Source organism: Narcine bancroftii, chromosome 4 (assembly GCF_036971445.1).
Source record: "Narcine bancroftii isolate sNarBan1 chromosome 4, sNarBan1.hap1, whole genome shotgun sequence".
Lineage (NCBI taxonomy): Eukaryota > Metazoa > Chordata > Chondrichthyes > Torpediniformes > Narcinidae > Narcine > Narcine bancroftii.
The window spans coordinates 17,252,870-17,268,723 of NC_091472.1; the positions used below are offsets into that span (position 1 = coordinate 17,252,870).

The 15,854-nt window shown below is 45.5% G+C and overlaps 1 protein-coding gene across 4 annotated transcripts in view; it reads left to right on the plus strand.

Annotated features, from left to right (window-relative positions):
* kif26ba (kinesin family member 26Ba) overlaps positions 1-15,854 on the plus strand; it is a 389,427-nt gene that overhangs the window by 28,216 nt on the left and 345,357 nt on the right. The gene's annotated exons all lie outside the window — the stretch shown is intronic.

The following is a 15,854-nucleotide window of genomic DNA, read 5'->3' on the forward strand; positions in this document are numbered from 1 at the left end:
ACCCTGTTACTCTTTTGGAGCATGTGAGGAAACCTGAACACCCAGAGGAAACCCACTCAGTCACAGGGCGAACATACAAACTCCTTGCAGACAGGAGTGTCTGGGGCTCATGGTGACTCTTTGTTTGCCTTATGGCAGAGATTTTTAATTTAAAAATAATATTTAGACATAGACCACAGTAACAGGCCATGTCAGCCCATGAGTCCATTTGGCCCAATTTACACCCAATTAACCTATGCCCCTGGTATGTTTCAAATGTTGGGAGACCACAGGGAAAACCCAAGCAGACATGGGAGAAAGTACAAACTCCTTACAGACAGTGCAGGATTCGAACCTCTCCTGTGAAGGTGTTGCTCTAACCATGTTGGTATAATGTGTATCATGTATTTTACATAAAGTATTAAAGTGACGAGGACTAGAGGGCATAGTTTAAGAATACAGTATTACATTATGACCTTGTCCCTTTAGGACGGAGATGAGAAAGCATTTTTTTACCTAGAGAAGTGTGAATCTGTGGAATGCTCTGCCACAGAGGGTGGTAGAGGCGGATTCACTGACTATGTTCAAAAGAGAGTTAGATAAGACTCTTGTAGGTAACGGAGTTAAGGGTTATGGGGATAAGGCTGGAAAGGGGTACTGATGGTAATGATCAGCCATGATCTAAAATGGCGGTGCTGGCCCGACAGGCCAAATGGCCTACTCCAGCTCCTATTGTCTATTGTCTATTGTCTATAATAAAACCTTTGATTTTGAGGGTTTAGGGTGTGAGGGAGGAAAGGATTAGATTGATATGGAATTACTCTATATGGGTTGGCAGAACATTGTGGGCCAAAGGGCTTGTACTGTGCTGTAATGTTCTATGTTCAATGTTCTATGATTCCATGACTTTACTAAGAAATCCATGGGTAGAAGTTTTTTTGCTTTTCCTTCCCCATTTCCACTGGTGGGGAGGCTTGCGAGGACTGGACGCTGAATTGTTTGCTCATGATGAACTGCGGGGCTCAGTTGCTCGATCCCAGTAGCCTCCTCTATGAACAGCTGGACTTGGCTCCCTCTCCCTTGTTTGACTGCTTCATTACACAACCCCCAATGGTGCTCCAAGATAAGAGGCAGGATTGTGATAAGGATTTATTTGTTTTCTAATGGCAGGTAATTGTGTGGCTGGAAAGCAGAGAGAGGAAAGGAAATAGATGAGGGTGGAAATGAATGATTCCTTCACCATACTGCCATTCTGCCTGGTTTAGAGAGTATCAGTACTTTGTAAATGCAACAATTTTGCTGGCTCTCCATGTATTCAGATGAACATAGATCAATATAGCACAGTACAGGTCCATCAGCCCATGATGTTATACCTACCAAAAAAAACCTACCGTATAGACTCATGTAATATTCGATCCTGTGCAATAGTCAACCCCCACCCCCAAAAATTGTGTGTTTTCCATATGATCTGTCTAAAAGTCGAACCTCATATTTTTGGCTCCAACTGCCTCCCCACCAGAGCTCCCAACACTCCGACTGTGGATCCTCGCCTCGGCTACTCACTCATTGGAGCTCCCGAAACCTCGATCGTGAACTTTTGCCTTGGCCGGCTGGCCGTCCTATGGATCTCCCGATGCCCTGGCCACAGACCCTCTCCTAGGCCCCGGCTGCCCACCCATCCATGCTCCCAACGCCCTGAACGTGGACTTACCAACTGGACCTGGCCATTCGAGCTCCTGATATCTTGAACGAAGCAGGTAAATACTGCGATCAAAAGTATGATCCGTGTCAAAGCCAAACCCCCACCAAATTTAACCTAAAAAATTATCCAAAAAATCCAAATTATCCAAAAAACTCGACTATTACACAAGTATGTATGGTAAAGCCTCCTTACCTCACAATCATCAATTTTTCTATCATCCATATTCTCATCCAAGAGTGTCTTAAACACCCCTAATTTTTCAGCCTCCACCACTACCCCTGGCAAGGCATCCCAGGCTCACACAGCCCTGATGTACCCCCAAACCTTTCCTCCCTTCACTTTGTGCAGATGTCCTCTGGTGTTGTCTACTCCCGTTCTGGGAAAAAGGTGTTAGCTGCCCACCCTATCTATGGCTCTCAGATTCTTGACATTAAAATCATTGCCTTTGCCTGGGGCTTGCTAGAAGCTTTTTCACTCTAGTTGACTGATGAGTTTTTAATATCATGGTTCTATTGCATGGAACATTGAACATAGAACATTACAGCACAGTACAAGCCCTTTGGCCCACAATGTTCTGCCAACCCATATAGAGTAATTCCATATCAATCTAATCCTTTCCTCCCTCACACCCTAAACCCTCAAAATCAAAGGTTTTATTATAGACAATAGACAATAGACAATAGGAGCTGGAGTAGGCCATTTGGCCCACCTTGTCCATGCCAACTAAATGAGTCCCATTTCCTTGCATTTAGCCAATATCCCTCTAAACCAGTGGTTCTCAACCTTTTTCTTTGCACTCACATCACATTTTAAGTATTCTCTATGCAATAGGTGCTCTGTGATTAGTAAGGGATTGCTTAAGGTGATATGTGGATGGAAAGAAAAAGTTTGAAAACCACTGCTTAAATCATACCTAAGTGACTCGTTAGGTGAATGGTTTCATAACTCCAAAAGAAATGGGCCAATGACAATTTTTCTCAAGCAAAATATTTCAGTAACATTTGGATGTAAAGCAGTGATTCTCAACCTTCCCTTTCCACCCACATCCCACCTTAAGCAATCCCTTACTCAACACAGAGCACCGCAGGCAAAAGGATTACTTCAGGTGGTATGTGAGTGGAAAGAAAAACTGAGAACCACTGTTCTAAACAGATGTTTAAAATTCACCTACCTCCTTTCTGTCTGGAACAGAATCCATGTTAGAGAGGAGGAGGCACTGGAGGTCTTAAACTGCATTAAGGTAGATAAATCCCAGGGTCTGATCAAGTCAGTTTTTTTACACAGAGAGTGGTGGGTGCCTGGAACGGGCTGCCAAGAGTAGTGGTGGAAGTAGATACAATAGGTACAACAAGCTCAGGTCAGTAATGGCACAATTGCACTCAGACCCATCACTCTTGCATTGATTGATGATCCCGCACTATTAAGGTGGCAAGCGTTATTGCTGAGATGTGGGGAGTGAACTAGTGCACTTAATGAAGGCAAGGGGCCAAGCCTTAAGCCATCATACACAAACAGTTTGTAAATGACATGTTGCATGTTCAGCAGAATGGATGATGCGAACAGGTGACAGATTTTGCCAAACAAAGTTGGCCCCTCAGCATTTGCTTCCATGTTAAAATATCATTGAAAATATATAAAAATTGTAGAAGTGTACTATTTTTGTATGTAGGAATCTTACAAGGAATTGTTGGGATATTGGCTAAGTGCAGAAAAATTGAATTAGCTTGGGTAGACAACTTGGTCAACCCAGTAAAGTTGGGCTGAAGGGCTGGTTTCCAAGCTGTAAAACTATGACTCTACAGCCCTATAGTTTAAGAGACTTCGAGGTAGACCCATAAATATGCAGGAGAATAGAGGGATATTGTATGATGTCCACGCAGCAGTTTGAGTTTGATTTGGACATCATTTTTGATGCAGACATCATGGGCTGAGGGGTCTGCTCCTGTGCTGTTCCAAGTTCTATGTCCTACACGTAGTTCAACAGTAAAAACACAGTGCAGAGTGCAGAGCGACAGAGTTACAAAGAGAGATCAGTTTGACTAGAACAAGGCTAATATAATACGCAGTTCCTTGCCTCTTAGGAATCATCATCATCGTGGCCCATCCCTTCGCGAGCGAAGATGAACACGGTGCCTTGTAGCTCTTTTGCCCTCACAGAACTTTTTGTAGTTGTTGGAACATTGTGATGTGCCACTGCCAATCGTGGAGCACCATGCAGTGCGATTTTTTTGCGAGGCTCTCCCAGTCAGTATGGTTGACATGGAATGACTGGAGATCGCGCAAAGGTGTGGGTGGCCAACAGGGCGGGGAGCATCTGGTAGCCCACCATAGAGGACATTTTTGGGCAATCGGTCGTCTTCCATATGGACAATGTGGCCAGCCCACCGCAGGCAGCGAGGGTGGATGATTGAGTAGAGGTCCGTACTTCCAGTCTTCTCCAGGACTTGGACGTTTGTGACTCTGTCGTGCCATGAGTAGCCTTGGATGGATCTGAGGCAGTGGAGATGGAATGCGTTAAGGCAGTGTTCTTGCTTTCTGTATGTGACCCAGGATTCATAGCCATAGAGAAGAGTACTCAGCAGACAGGCCTCATAGATGGATTTTAAACTTAGTGGAGAGGTGGCAGTTATCCCACACGCGGGCACGGAGGCGTCTGAAGGGAATGGATGCTTTTCCCAGGCGTGTCCAGTTCTGCATCGAGTGAGTTCATTGTTGTCATGGTGGAGCCTGAGTAGCAGAATTTCTCTACGTTGGTGAGCACTGACCCATTGATGGTAATGGATGGAGTGTCATGGGTTTGTTGGCTAAAGATGACCATCTTACCCATGCTAATTTTCAGACTAAATTCAGTTCAGGCAGATGCAAATGCGTCACACAACACTTGCAGCTCTGGCTGGGAGTGAGCCATGAAGACAGCATCATCTGCATAGAGCAGTTCTTGAATCATAACTCTTCTGATTTTGATCTTGGCCCGAAGCTGTGATAGATTAAAAAGTTTTCCGGAGCTCCTTGCATGCAGGGCTATGCCTGAAGCCTCCGGAAAGGCACGGTGCAGAAGAGCAGAGAAGAAAATGGAATATGAGGTGAGGAACGCACATAAGCTATGGGTGACTGCAGTCCAGGGCCTCAAACCAGGCTGCCGGCTACTGGAGACTGGCTTGAAACTGGCTGAAGGGGTACCGGGAGGCGAGAGGCTTCCTGATCACGTCAGAGGTGTGCATCTGGTGCTTGGGTTGCTGATGGTTTAGAGGCTGTGGGAGCGCTGGAGGTGAATCCATGGACATTTAACAATTCTGGGAGGACTTTCTTTTGCTTCTCTTTCTTTCACTGTAAGGGCTGCTGAGAAATTTCTGCTGATGGTGTATCATTGTCTGCCTTACAATAGTCCAAAATAATTTTGTGTAATATCACATTTTCTGTTTTATTACATGTCAATAAAATAATCTTGAGATTATTTTACTAATGTGAGGTTCATCCTGGGAAGTGTTTATCCCACCACCAGTTTTGATAAGGAAAATGGAGCTTAGGGATTACAGGAAAAGAGAGGCAAATGGATAAGTGCTGCTTCTGTGATTCAGCCTGAGCTTGCACCAGAATAGAAGAGATGGTTATATTTGGGCCAGGATGGCCTGGAATAGAAGAGAGAGAGCCACATTCCCCACCGCTGATGTCAGTCCTTGTGCTCTCAGTGAGGGTTTCTTAAAGGAAAACAAGTTAAAAAATGCAAGGAGAGACCGGAGAGAGTGCAGCTTCCTGGCAGTTTGGTGACAAGGACATGTATACACTCTTCATGAAACCTGGGAAAGATGCGGTGTGGGATTCAGCACTGGGACACTGGGACCCAGAAGAGAAGGGATTGCAGGAGGACAAGAAGGACCAGGGGATTCTTGTCAATTTTATTATTGGATTTTTTTTTTTGCTGGGGTTGGTTGTATGGGCAAGGCAAGATGGCAGGAGAATGCACAAAAGTACTGGAGAAACTCAGAAGGTCAAGCATCATCTGTAGGAAGCAAAGGGATAAAACCAACCTTTCAGGTCTAAGCACTTCGTCAAGGTATGAGCAAATTACAGCAGGTGGGAGGGGAAGGGAAGAAGGGGCAGAGGGAGGAGCACAGGCCCATAGCAAGAGGGCATAGGTGGATATGGGTGGGAGGGCAGAAGAGAAAAAAAAGATGAGAGGTGTTGGAGGAGGAGATAGCTCTCTGAATGAAGAGGGAAGGGGTTCGGGAGCTGGAGGAAAGGAGACAGAGAGATAGAGAAAGGGAGATTGAGAGAAAGACAAGAGGAGGGGCTTAACTGAAACCGGAGAAGTCATCTGGTTGGAGAGTAGCCAGATGGAATATTAGGCATTGCTTCTCCATGTTGCAGATAGCCTCAGTTTGGCAGTGCATGAGGCCATGGGCAGACATGCCGGTGTGGCAATAGGGTGCAGACACTGGGAGGTCCCCGTTATTGCAGCGGGCAGAATGAAGGTGCTCAATTAAACGATCTCCCAGTCTGCATCCAGTCTCGTTGATGTAGAGGAGGCCACAAGGGGAGCCATCCAACTGTCTGACACAGGGGCCATTGCTGTATTCTGTGTTCAGTTTGTGCACGCACCAGTGGCATTTGAAGGCTTCAGAAACAGATAGCTCCACATACCCACAGTTCTGAGCACCTGTAGCTTCTTACATTTGCAGCAATCTTAGCTCCAGCCACCTGTAGCTCTGTACATGTGTGGCCATCTGTAGCTCCATTCACTTGTCGCTCTCTGTACAGGAGCTCTTCAACTTACAATGGGATTGTGATCCGGTAAACCTAATGTAAGTTTAAAACATCGTAAGTCTAAAAAGAATACAGCACTTTTTATAATTAAATTTTGAATATCTTTATTCCACACTGAAAAATCCATTAACGTACAGATCTGAAAGCACATTGGGCATGAAGAATGCTTGAGGCATTGAACTAAAATTAATTGCTGGATGCTGCCATCACCCAGCATCGTGAGAGAGTAGCACACCGCTTATCACAAGCGCAGGAGCAGATCGGAATCCGAAATTTCAAGTATGGATTCGAACTATGATAAATAGGGGAGCACCTGTATAAGTAGCCACCTATAGTTCTCCCTATGGCTGCAGCTTCCTGTGCTATATACACCTGTCCTTCCATATTTAAACGTAAGCATATAGCTCAGTAACAGGCCCTTTCGCTGCCCAATTACACCTGATTAACCGACAACCTCTGTTTGTTTCGAAGGGCGGAAACTGGATCACCCGGAGTAAACTCGCGCATATTCAGGGAGAATGTAAAAGCTCCTTACAGACGTCGCTGGAGTTGAACTTGCGCCGCTGGTGCTGTAACAGTGTCGCACTAACTGATGTAGCTTCATCAGCTGTAGCTATGTAAGCCTGTAGCCACCTGCAGCTTGCACACTTGTAATAACCTGTAATTCCACACTTCTGCAGCCTCCTGTTGTTTCTGTACACTGGGCCACATGTAGTAATGTAGTCACTCATATTTCCACACCCTAAGCTGTCACCTGTAACCCCACACATGTTCAGCTGCTTGCAGCTTCAGACACCTGTAGCCACCATTAGCTCCACCACACACAGCTGCCACTTGTAGCTTCACACATCTGTAGATGCCGTGACAGAGGTGCACCAAAGAAAAGGTACAAGGACTGCCTAAAGAAATCTCTTGGTGCCTGCCACATTGACCACCGCCAGTGGGCTGATAACGCCTCAAACCGTGCATCTTGGCGCCTCACAGTTTGGCGGGCAGCAACCTCCTTTGAAGAAGACCGCAGAGCCCACCTCACTGACAAAAGGCAAAGGAGGAAAAACCCAACACCCAACCCCAACCCACCAATTTTCCCCTGCAACCGCTGCAACCGTGTCTGCCTGTCCCGCATCGGACTTGTCAGCCACAAACGAGCCTGCAGCTGACGTGGACTTTTTACCCCCTCCATAAATCTTCGTCCACGAAGCCAAGCCAAAGAAGATGCCGATAACACCACACACCTTGTGATCTCAGTCCTGCTAAGCACCCATGGTGACCTGTAGCTCCACACGCCTGCAGATACCTGTAAAACCACAAGCTTGTGGTACCTTTCATGTGAAACATCTACGTCACCTGTAACCCTGCCCACTTGTGGTCACTGCAGTGCCAAACACTCTTGGCCACCTGTACCTCCTGTAGTTCCACACACTTTCAGATGAATGACAATGGAAATAAATTAACACTTCAAGTGTAGAAACACCCAACTTTATTGAACAAAATCAGAAAGGTGCAGCAGGATTTTAGCTGGTCGGAATAAAGCATTTATTTTTGTTGTGGATGTTGAAAGCAGTAAATCTTCAGGGGAGGGCATTTTATTTAATTTGCTCATCATTAACTGTCTAATAAATGTGAAAAGAGTTCATTCCTTGAATCTACCTCAGTTGCTGTGCCTGGTGCTCATGATCCACAAATATCCTGGTGCCTTAATAATGCATTCCATCAAATGAGAAGGAAGTGGTTTCCCAACCTTGTGTGCCGCATTGGAGCTCTGATAGAGAGGAAGCCATAAAGGCTCCAGTTAAAATGTAATTATGTTGTTACAATTGACTGCGTGCTTGTGTGTGTGTGTGTGTGTGTGTGTGTGTGTGTGTGTGTGTGTGTGTGTGTGTGTGTGTGTGTGTGTGTGTGTGTGTGTGTGTGTGTGTGTGTGTGTGTGTGTTTATGTCCTAAACATAAGCAATAGGGGCAGAAGTAGGCCATCTGACCCACCGAGCCTGCTCCTCCATTCATGAGATCATGGCTAATCTGGTCATGGACTCATCTCACTTACCCATCAGTTCCTCTTAATTCCCCTGTTCGTCAATGACCTATCTGTGTCTCTAATGGGGCGGCACGGTTCCAAGCCACCCAGGTTTAAGTCCAGCGCTGTCTTTAAGGAGTACGCACATTCTCCCTGCATCTGCAGGGGTTTCTCCAGGTGCTCTGGTTTTCTCCCACCCTTCAAAACATATGGGGAGGAGGGTGTGTTGTAGGTCAATTGGGTGCAATGGGGCGGCACCAACTTGTGGGCTAGAAGGGCCTGTTACGGTAATGTACGTTGAAATTTTAAAAATTAAAAAATAATTAAAAGATCACTGAGGCAGCCTGTACTGTATCCTTGGGCAGGGAATTTCAGACTCACTATTCTCAGGGAGAAGCAATCCTCCTGATCTTGTCTTAAATCTTCTCCCTGAATCATGAGGACACGGTGCCTTGTTCGAGCCTCACCTGTCAGCGGAAACAACCTCCCTGCTTCTATCTTCCTCCTAGGCAGTCCCTCAGAATTGAGGATGACTTGTTTCCGTTCTAGCTTGGTGGGTTCTGAGACCCCTGGAAGCCAACGAGGGATCCGCAGCCGCATCGCCAGATGCGGCAGGAGGTGAATGATGGGGAGGCCGGGCCGGTAGTTTGCCAGGCGCCTCTTCCACACCTTCCACCGCTTCCTCAGGGTTTCTCAATCCTACGAGGATGCTCCTTTTGCTTCATGGAGCTGTCGTGTGCCGGAGATTCCCAGGAGTTGTTGGAGATGTTCCAAGTGTCAATGCACCCTTGATCCTTTCCCTCTATCAACCAAGGAATGTCCTGCCATGCCAGAGTACAGGACTGTGCACATGCATTGGTGTTGATGATAAAATTCACTGCACCAGTACAGTATTTAATTGAGGAAATTGAGGTGTTTAATTAAAAGCAGCAAACTTTGGAAATGATGGGAATTCACTCTCCCGACTTCTCACTCCACCCAATTATGTCAGCGTTCATGGGAATGACCTGTGGTTCATACCGACACTCTCCCATTTCCACTCACACAACTCCACTTTTCAACATACTATCACGTGAACAGTGGATGCTGAGACCTGAACAAAAATGACTTCTAGTTATGCGGTGCCTTCAATGTCGCGAATTGCTCCAAGGTATTTGATCTTGAGCCTCGTAACGACAAGTTGGGACAGATGAGGTTGGTTTTAAAGGGTGTGTGGGGCAGGGAGAGGTGGAGCTGAGCGATAGAGAGGGAATTCCAGAGAAGCAGCACATTACTGAGCCACAGAAGGAGTGCAGTCTGAGCCTCTGGGTCATTACAGGCAATTGGATGAGAAGATTGACCCTTGGACAGAGCTGGGGAGGGGGGTTGTCGGGGGTCGCGAGGGGCAGTGGAGACACTCAGGCCACCTGGTCTTTGGATCCCATAATCTGTTGTGTGTGATAAGGGGTCCAGGCTCTCTTACCTGACATATAATTTCAGGTTCCAGCGCCACTGCTGTTATTTGACCCGAAGTTGGCTACCGAGACTGTTTAAAGGGGCGGCCTCCGGGTTCCTTTGCTGACCTTTTGCCTGCTCGTAAAATTGAAGGCAATTTAGGTTGAGTTTAAATGAATGGTTGTGTGGCAGGCTGGTATCCTGCAGGGTTGGGTGCGGGGGGTGGGGGATGGAGAAGGTCCTGGATACATCATGGCTCTTTTTAAAGGACCCTTTCCACCCCATATACACTCTCTCCTCCCCATTTCTGCTGAGCAAAAGATACAAGCTTAGGAACACAAATCTCTGGATTCAAAGACAGTTTCTTACCTTTTGTTGTGGATCTCACACTGGCAAAAGATGCCTCTGCACTGCCTTTTGTAACTTTCTCTATTCCCTGCACTGGTTTGCACTATTTGAGTATCCCGACACTGTTGTCTTATTCATTTTTTTCAAGTTCAAACCTGGAGCCTCCATGTTGATGCAATCACAAAGAAGGCTCGCCAGCGGCCACTTTGTGAGGTGTCTGAGGAGATTCAGTATGACAGCGAAGACTCTCGTAAACTTCCACAGGTGTACCGTGGAGAGCATTCTGGCTGGTTGCATCATTGCCTGGTACGGAGGTGTCAACTCTCAGGACAAGAATAAATTCCAGAGGGTTGTTAACTCAGCCTGCGACATCACAGGCACCAGACTTCACTCCATTGAGGACATCTATGTGAGGTGATGTCTTAAAAAAGGACCCCCACCACCCAGACCATGCCCTCATCACTCTGCTACCATTGGGGAAAAGGTACAGGAACATAAAGATGAGGCCTCAGCGGCACAAGGACAGCTTCTTCCCTGCTGCCATCAGATTCCTGAATGATCAATGAACCAAAGACACTGCCTTACTTTTCGTGCACTATTATTTTAAATTTTTTAAAAGTAATGTTGTAAGATGGTTATAATATGAACATTTGCACCATGACGCTACCACAAAATACCGAATTTCATGACTTGTTGATGACAATAAATCCTGATTCTGATTTATTTATCATCCGATTATACCAGTGAAATCCAATTAAACAGTCCATGGTGCAAAACTTGTATACATATCTTATATACATATATTAAAAATAAATATTATTAATAAAGAAGAGTCACTGAGAGTTGTTTTATCAGTTATTCAGCAGACTCACTGCCTGTGGAAAGAAGCTGCTTCCCAGCCTGGAGGCCCCAATACCTCTGTAAGAGCAAGCTGAGCAGACAGCCCTGAGGTCCACCACTGCTCAGCCTGATGGTGCCCGACATTCTGCTGTCAACCCGGACAGACTGTGGTCTTTCTGATAGGAAGTCCAGGGCCCAGTTACAGAAAGGGGTGTTGAGTCCCAGCAAGGACAGCTTCTCCACCAGCATCTGGGGTATGACTGAGTTAAATGCCAAGCTGAAATTAATGAAATGTAACCTGGCGTATCTCCAGGTAGGACAGGTGGTGTGGAGGAACAAGGTGAATTGAAAAGGGTCCAGCGCCTCTGGGAGGTGCACTTTGATAAGATCTATCATCAGATGCTCAAAGCATTTCATCATGGCGGAGTTGAATGCCACTGGGCAGTAGTCATTGAGGCCTGTTACTGGGATGATGGTGGCTGCCTTAAAACCTGCAGAGACGATGAACTGCTGCAATATGTGCTGGCCATCTCTGTAAAGCCCTCCTTCAGTACCCGACTGGGTATTTTGTCTGGTTCCACGGCCTTGTGTGGATTCACCCTAGACAGGACACTCCTCACCTCGGCCGTGGCTATGCAAAAGGCCTGTTGTTCAGGGAGAATTGAAGATTTCTAGTGTCAGCCAGTTCTTCTCATTAGAAGATGCTCGGACTGTCCAGAAGGGAGGCGTCGTTGTCATTGACTTGCAAGGATGTCTTATTGTTTTGGACCCTTGCCACATGCACCTTGTGTCACCAGTGTCGCACAGCTGTCTATGAATCTTTACCAACATTTTGCTTTCCGGTTTGCACGGAGAGTTCAGCCCTGACCGATCTCAGTGACATCTTGTCTCCTATCCTGAAGGCAGCATCACGGGCTCTGAGAAGTCCTTAAGGTTTCTGGTTAGCCCTGGTTGCGAAGCATTTGATTTCTGTGATATTAATACACTTACCGATGTAGCCAATCACTGAACTCACGTACTCCTCAATGTTTACATGACCATTGTAGGTGGCTACTCCCTGAAACAGCTCCAGTCCATGGTCTTAAAGCAGTCTTGTAGTGCTACTGTGGCCTTCCCGGCTACAACCTGACCTCATTTTATTTGTCTCGTTATCTGTTTATTTGTTATTTTACACCACCTGTTGTATTAATTAGATTGCCTGGATACCATGCAGAACAAAGCTTCTTACTGTATTTCAGTAGACATGACAATAAATGACAGTTCAATTTCTGTTTCACTGAATATACATAGTGCCCTCTATTGTCAGCCAGAACTGGACTGAAAGCTGATTTCACACATCAGCCAATCGTACTGCTTACAGGAGTGTGCAGTGGTTGATGTGGAATTAGTTGGAGACCATCAGAAGTGATCTCTTTTACAAAGGAGGGTTTCACGGTTCGGCTACCTGACCCAAGCTCTCTCAGTCCTCAGATGTGTATCAGACAGGCTCAGAATCAGAATCGGAATGTGTTGTCATGAACATGTTAGAAAATTTGTTGTTTTGCGGCAGCGTCACGGAGCACATAATTGCTATCAATTACATTGAAAGAATAAATAATGCAAGAAAATAGGATAAAGTGAGGTCATGTCTATGGTTCATTGAGGGCAGAGAGGAAGAAGCTGTCTTTGTTCTGCTGGGTGCTTGTCTTCCTTTCTGATGGAAGCAGTGTGCTGGTGTAGCCTGGGTGGTGGGGGTCCTTGAGGATAAAGTCTGCTTTCTTAAGACACCGCTTCTTGTAAATGTGTTTGATGGAGCGCCCGCGATGTTGCTGACTGAGTTCACAACTCCCTGTAGTCTTTTCCTGTCCTGTGCATTGGCACCTCCATGCCAGACAGGGATGTAGCCAGTCAGAATGATCTCCTGTAGAAATTCTCTATAGTCTTTAGTGACGGACTGAATCTCCTTAAACCCCTCACAAAGTTTAGCCTCTGGCTAAGCTCTGAGAAAGATTGGATCAGATTGAGGTCAGGATAGATCAGTTTGACTGTGTTCAGTCAGGATTGCATTGGGATCAATTAGGCTCTAGTCAAGTTGGGATCAGATCAAGATTGGTTTGGCATGGTCAGGTTAGGATTGAGTTAGACTTTAGCTGTGGTCAGTTGAGAATGGATTGGGTTTGCTAATTAAGATGGGTTTTAATTTCATACGTGATCTATTTCAAGCAATATTACACTGTAGAAGATGGCCATTTAGCCACTTTTGTGTGTATACCAACCCTTACAAAGCACAATCCAATTCATAACACTCCCCAAGACATAAAACACAAAAGTCTACAGATGCTGTGATTGTAGTAAAAACACAGAAATGCTGGAGGATCTCAGTTAGCCCCGCAGTGTCCATAGGAGGTAAAGATGTATAACTGATGTTTTGGGCCCGAGCCCTTCTTCAAGGTATGCCCAAATCGTTGGTTACATTCCTTTCCCTCCCATGGACGTTGTGTGACCTGCTGAGATCCTGCAGCATTTTTGCATTTTTACTCATATTCTCTCCACATGGCCTTGCAAGATTGTGGAACCCTCAAAATACCACTCCTCCCCCTCAATCACCAAATCCCCTTCCCTACCATATATAATTCAAGGAGTTAAATATTTCCTTTGCAGGCAATCCATTCCCAATCACAAAAGCAACAACTGTTTATAATTCTCTGCTGTCTTTACAATAAAAACTCCCAAGGCGCTGCACAGATAATGATGAATATGACTTTATTGTCATGCACATTGTACAATGTACCTATGACCAAAATTCTTACTTTCTGCAGCCGAACAGGTGCTTCATAAAAAGAAAACAATGGCAATAATTTACATTAGATCAAAAAGAGACTGGGCGCAGTCAGGGAGATCACTTTGTTGAGCACCTCGGCTCGGTCTGCCGCAATATCATGGATCTCCCAGTGGCCATCCATTTCAATTCTCTGCTCCATTCCCTTGCTGACCTGTCTGTCCATGGTCTCATGCATTTCCAGAATGAGACCACCTGCATATTGGAGAAACAACTCCTGATCTTCCAACTGGTCACCTTCTGATAGGATGGTATTAATATCGACTTCTCTGGTTTCTGTTAAGAACCCCCACCCCCTTCTTTCCCCGTCACCTTTCCTCTAGCTCGCACACTCTCTCTCTCTCTCTCTCCCTCTTCCCTTTTCCCTCTGTCTCTTTTCACAGATCCATAATCAATTCTTATCATATCCAGTTAACTTTTGGCTATTAGTCTGGACTCACCCTCTCATTCTTCCCCTTTAATTTCCCCAGTCTTTAATTAAGATGCCTGCCTGCTTTTTGCTTGTACCTGAAGAAGGGCTCAGGCCTGAAACGTTGGTAATATATCTATCTCATATGGACGCTGCGAGATCAGTTAAGTTCCTCCAGCATCTCTGTGTGCTTTTACTACCATCTCAGCATCTGCAAACTTTCATGTTTCAATAAATATCCAGTTACCATCAGTAGAGTTTAAATTTAGCATATGAGCGGCTATTCATCTCAACAAAGTATTATTCATGACTTATTGAATAGGAATAAATCCATCCTGTGAGACTCTTCCTGAGGCTTTTCTGCTCCTCTCCTCTCCTAGGTGCTGTTTAACTCTAGCACTCTGTCCAAGTGTTTGCTCTTCAGCCCTAATAGCTCCTGCTATGGTTTGCTGTGAGACTTAATGGCTTTGTGGAAGGTTTCACGAGGCAGAAGATTTAATATTAATACAGGCTATTACTTTGAAATATTGTTCTGTTCGCTCAGAGACGTTCTCTTATAAATCACCATTAATGGTTTATAATATGAATTGAACTGAGGTTATTGTAAAGGCATTTCATTCTGAGACTAGATCACTGGGGAACCTACATGGTGTTGGAGCATTACTTTGTAACTCACACTCCCTACACTTAACCCATCCTCAGTCTGACAGCACCCATGTACCCTCTCGTTTCCCATTAGTTCATGTTTTTCTGTGGCATTCATTTTTCCCTGTCAAAGATAGTTTTGAAGCTGCCAGCCATTGAAAACAGTCAATTTCTATTTGCATCCATTTTGACTTGCAGTTTCAACACTTCCAGATGTCAGGTGACACTGGCTGAGAATTCCAAGAAGTCTTTGAGCCGTGACCACTATGAGCGACTTTTCATTGTTTATTGGTGGACATCGGAATGAGTAAAGAATAAATTTGAGTCCACCCCCATCACTTCTTAGCTTTTTTTTCTTCTTCTCTCCTTCCTTTATCCACCTATGAACACTTCCCTGTTAGCCTGTGCTCCTTCTCCTGCCCCTTCCTCCTTCCCTCCTCTCCTCCTTCCCCCTCCCCCTCCTTTTTGTTCAGAGTTAGGACGAAGGGGCTCGGCCCAAAATGTTGCTTACACTTTCCTTCCGGTGGATGCTGCACGACCTGCTGAGTTTCTCCAGCACGTTTGCATATTTGCCAATGGTAGGTTTTCCATCGTACAGGCATTACGTGCAGGTTTAGGCAGAGACTAGTTTTTGGATCATTGGGTTTTTGACACCAATGAAGGGCCTTGAGAAAGATGACTGGCAGTTGGTGGGCTGTTTGACTTCAAGAAACAGCAGAACCTGAACAGGACCAGACAGCTTTCCTAAGATCAAGAAGTAAAACACAAACATCTGTTGACGCCGTGGTTGAAGTAAAGACACAATGCTGGAGAAACTCAGCAGGTCAAATAATGTCCTTAATATAGCAAAGTATTTTTTACCTTTGCTATATAAAGGACACTGTTTGACCTGCTGAGTTTC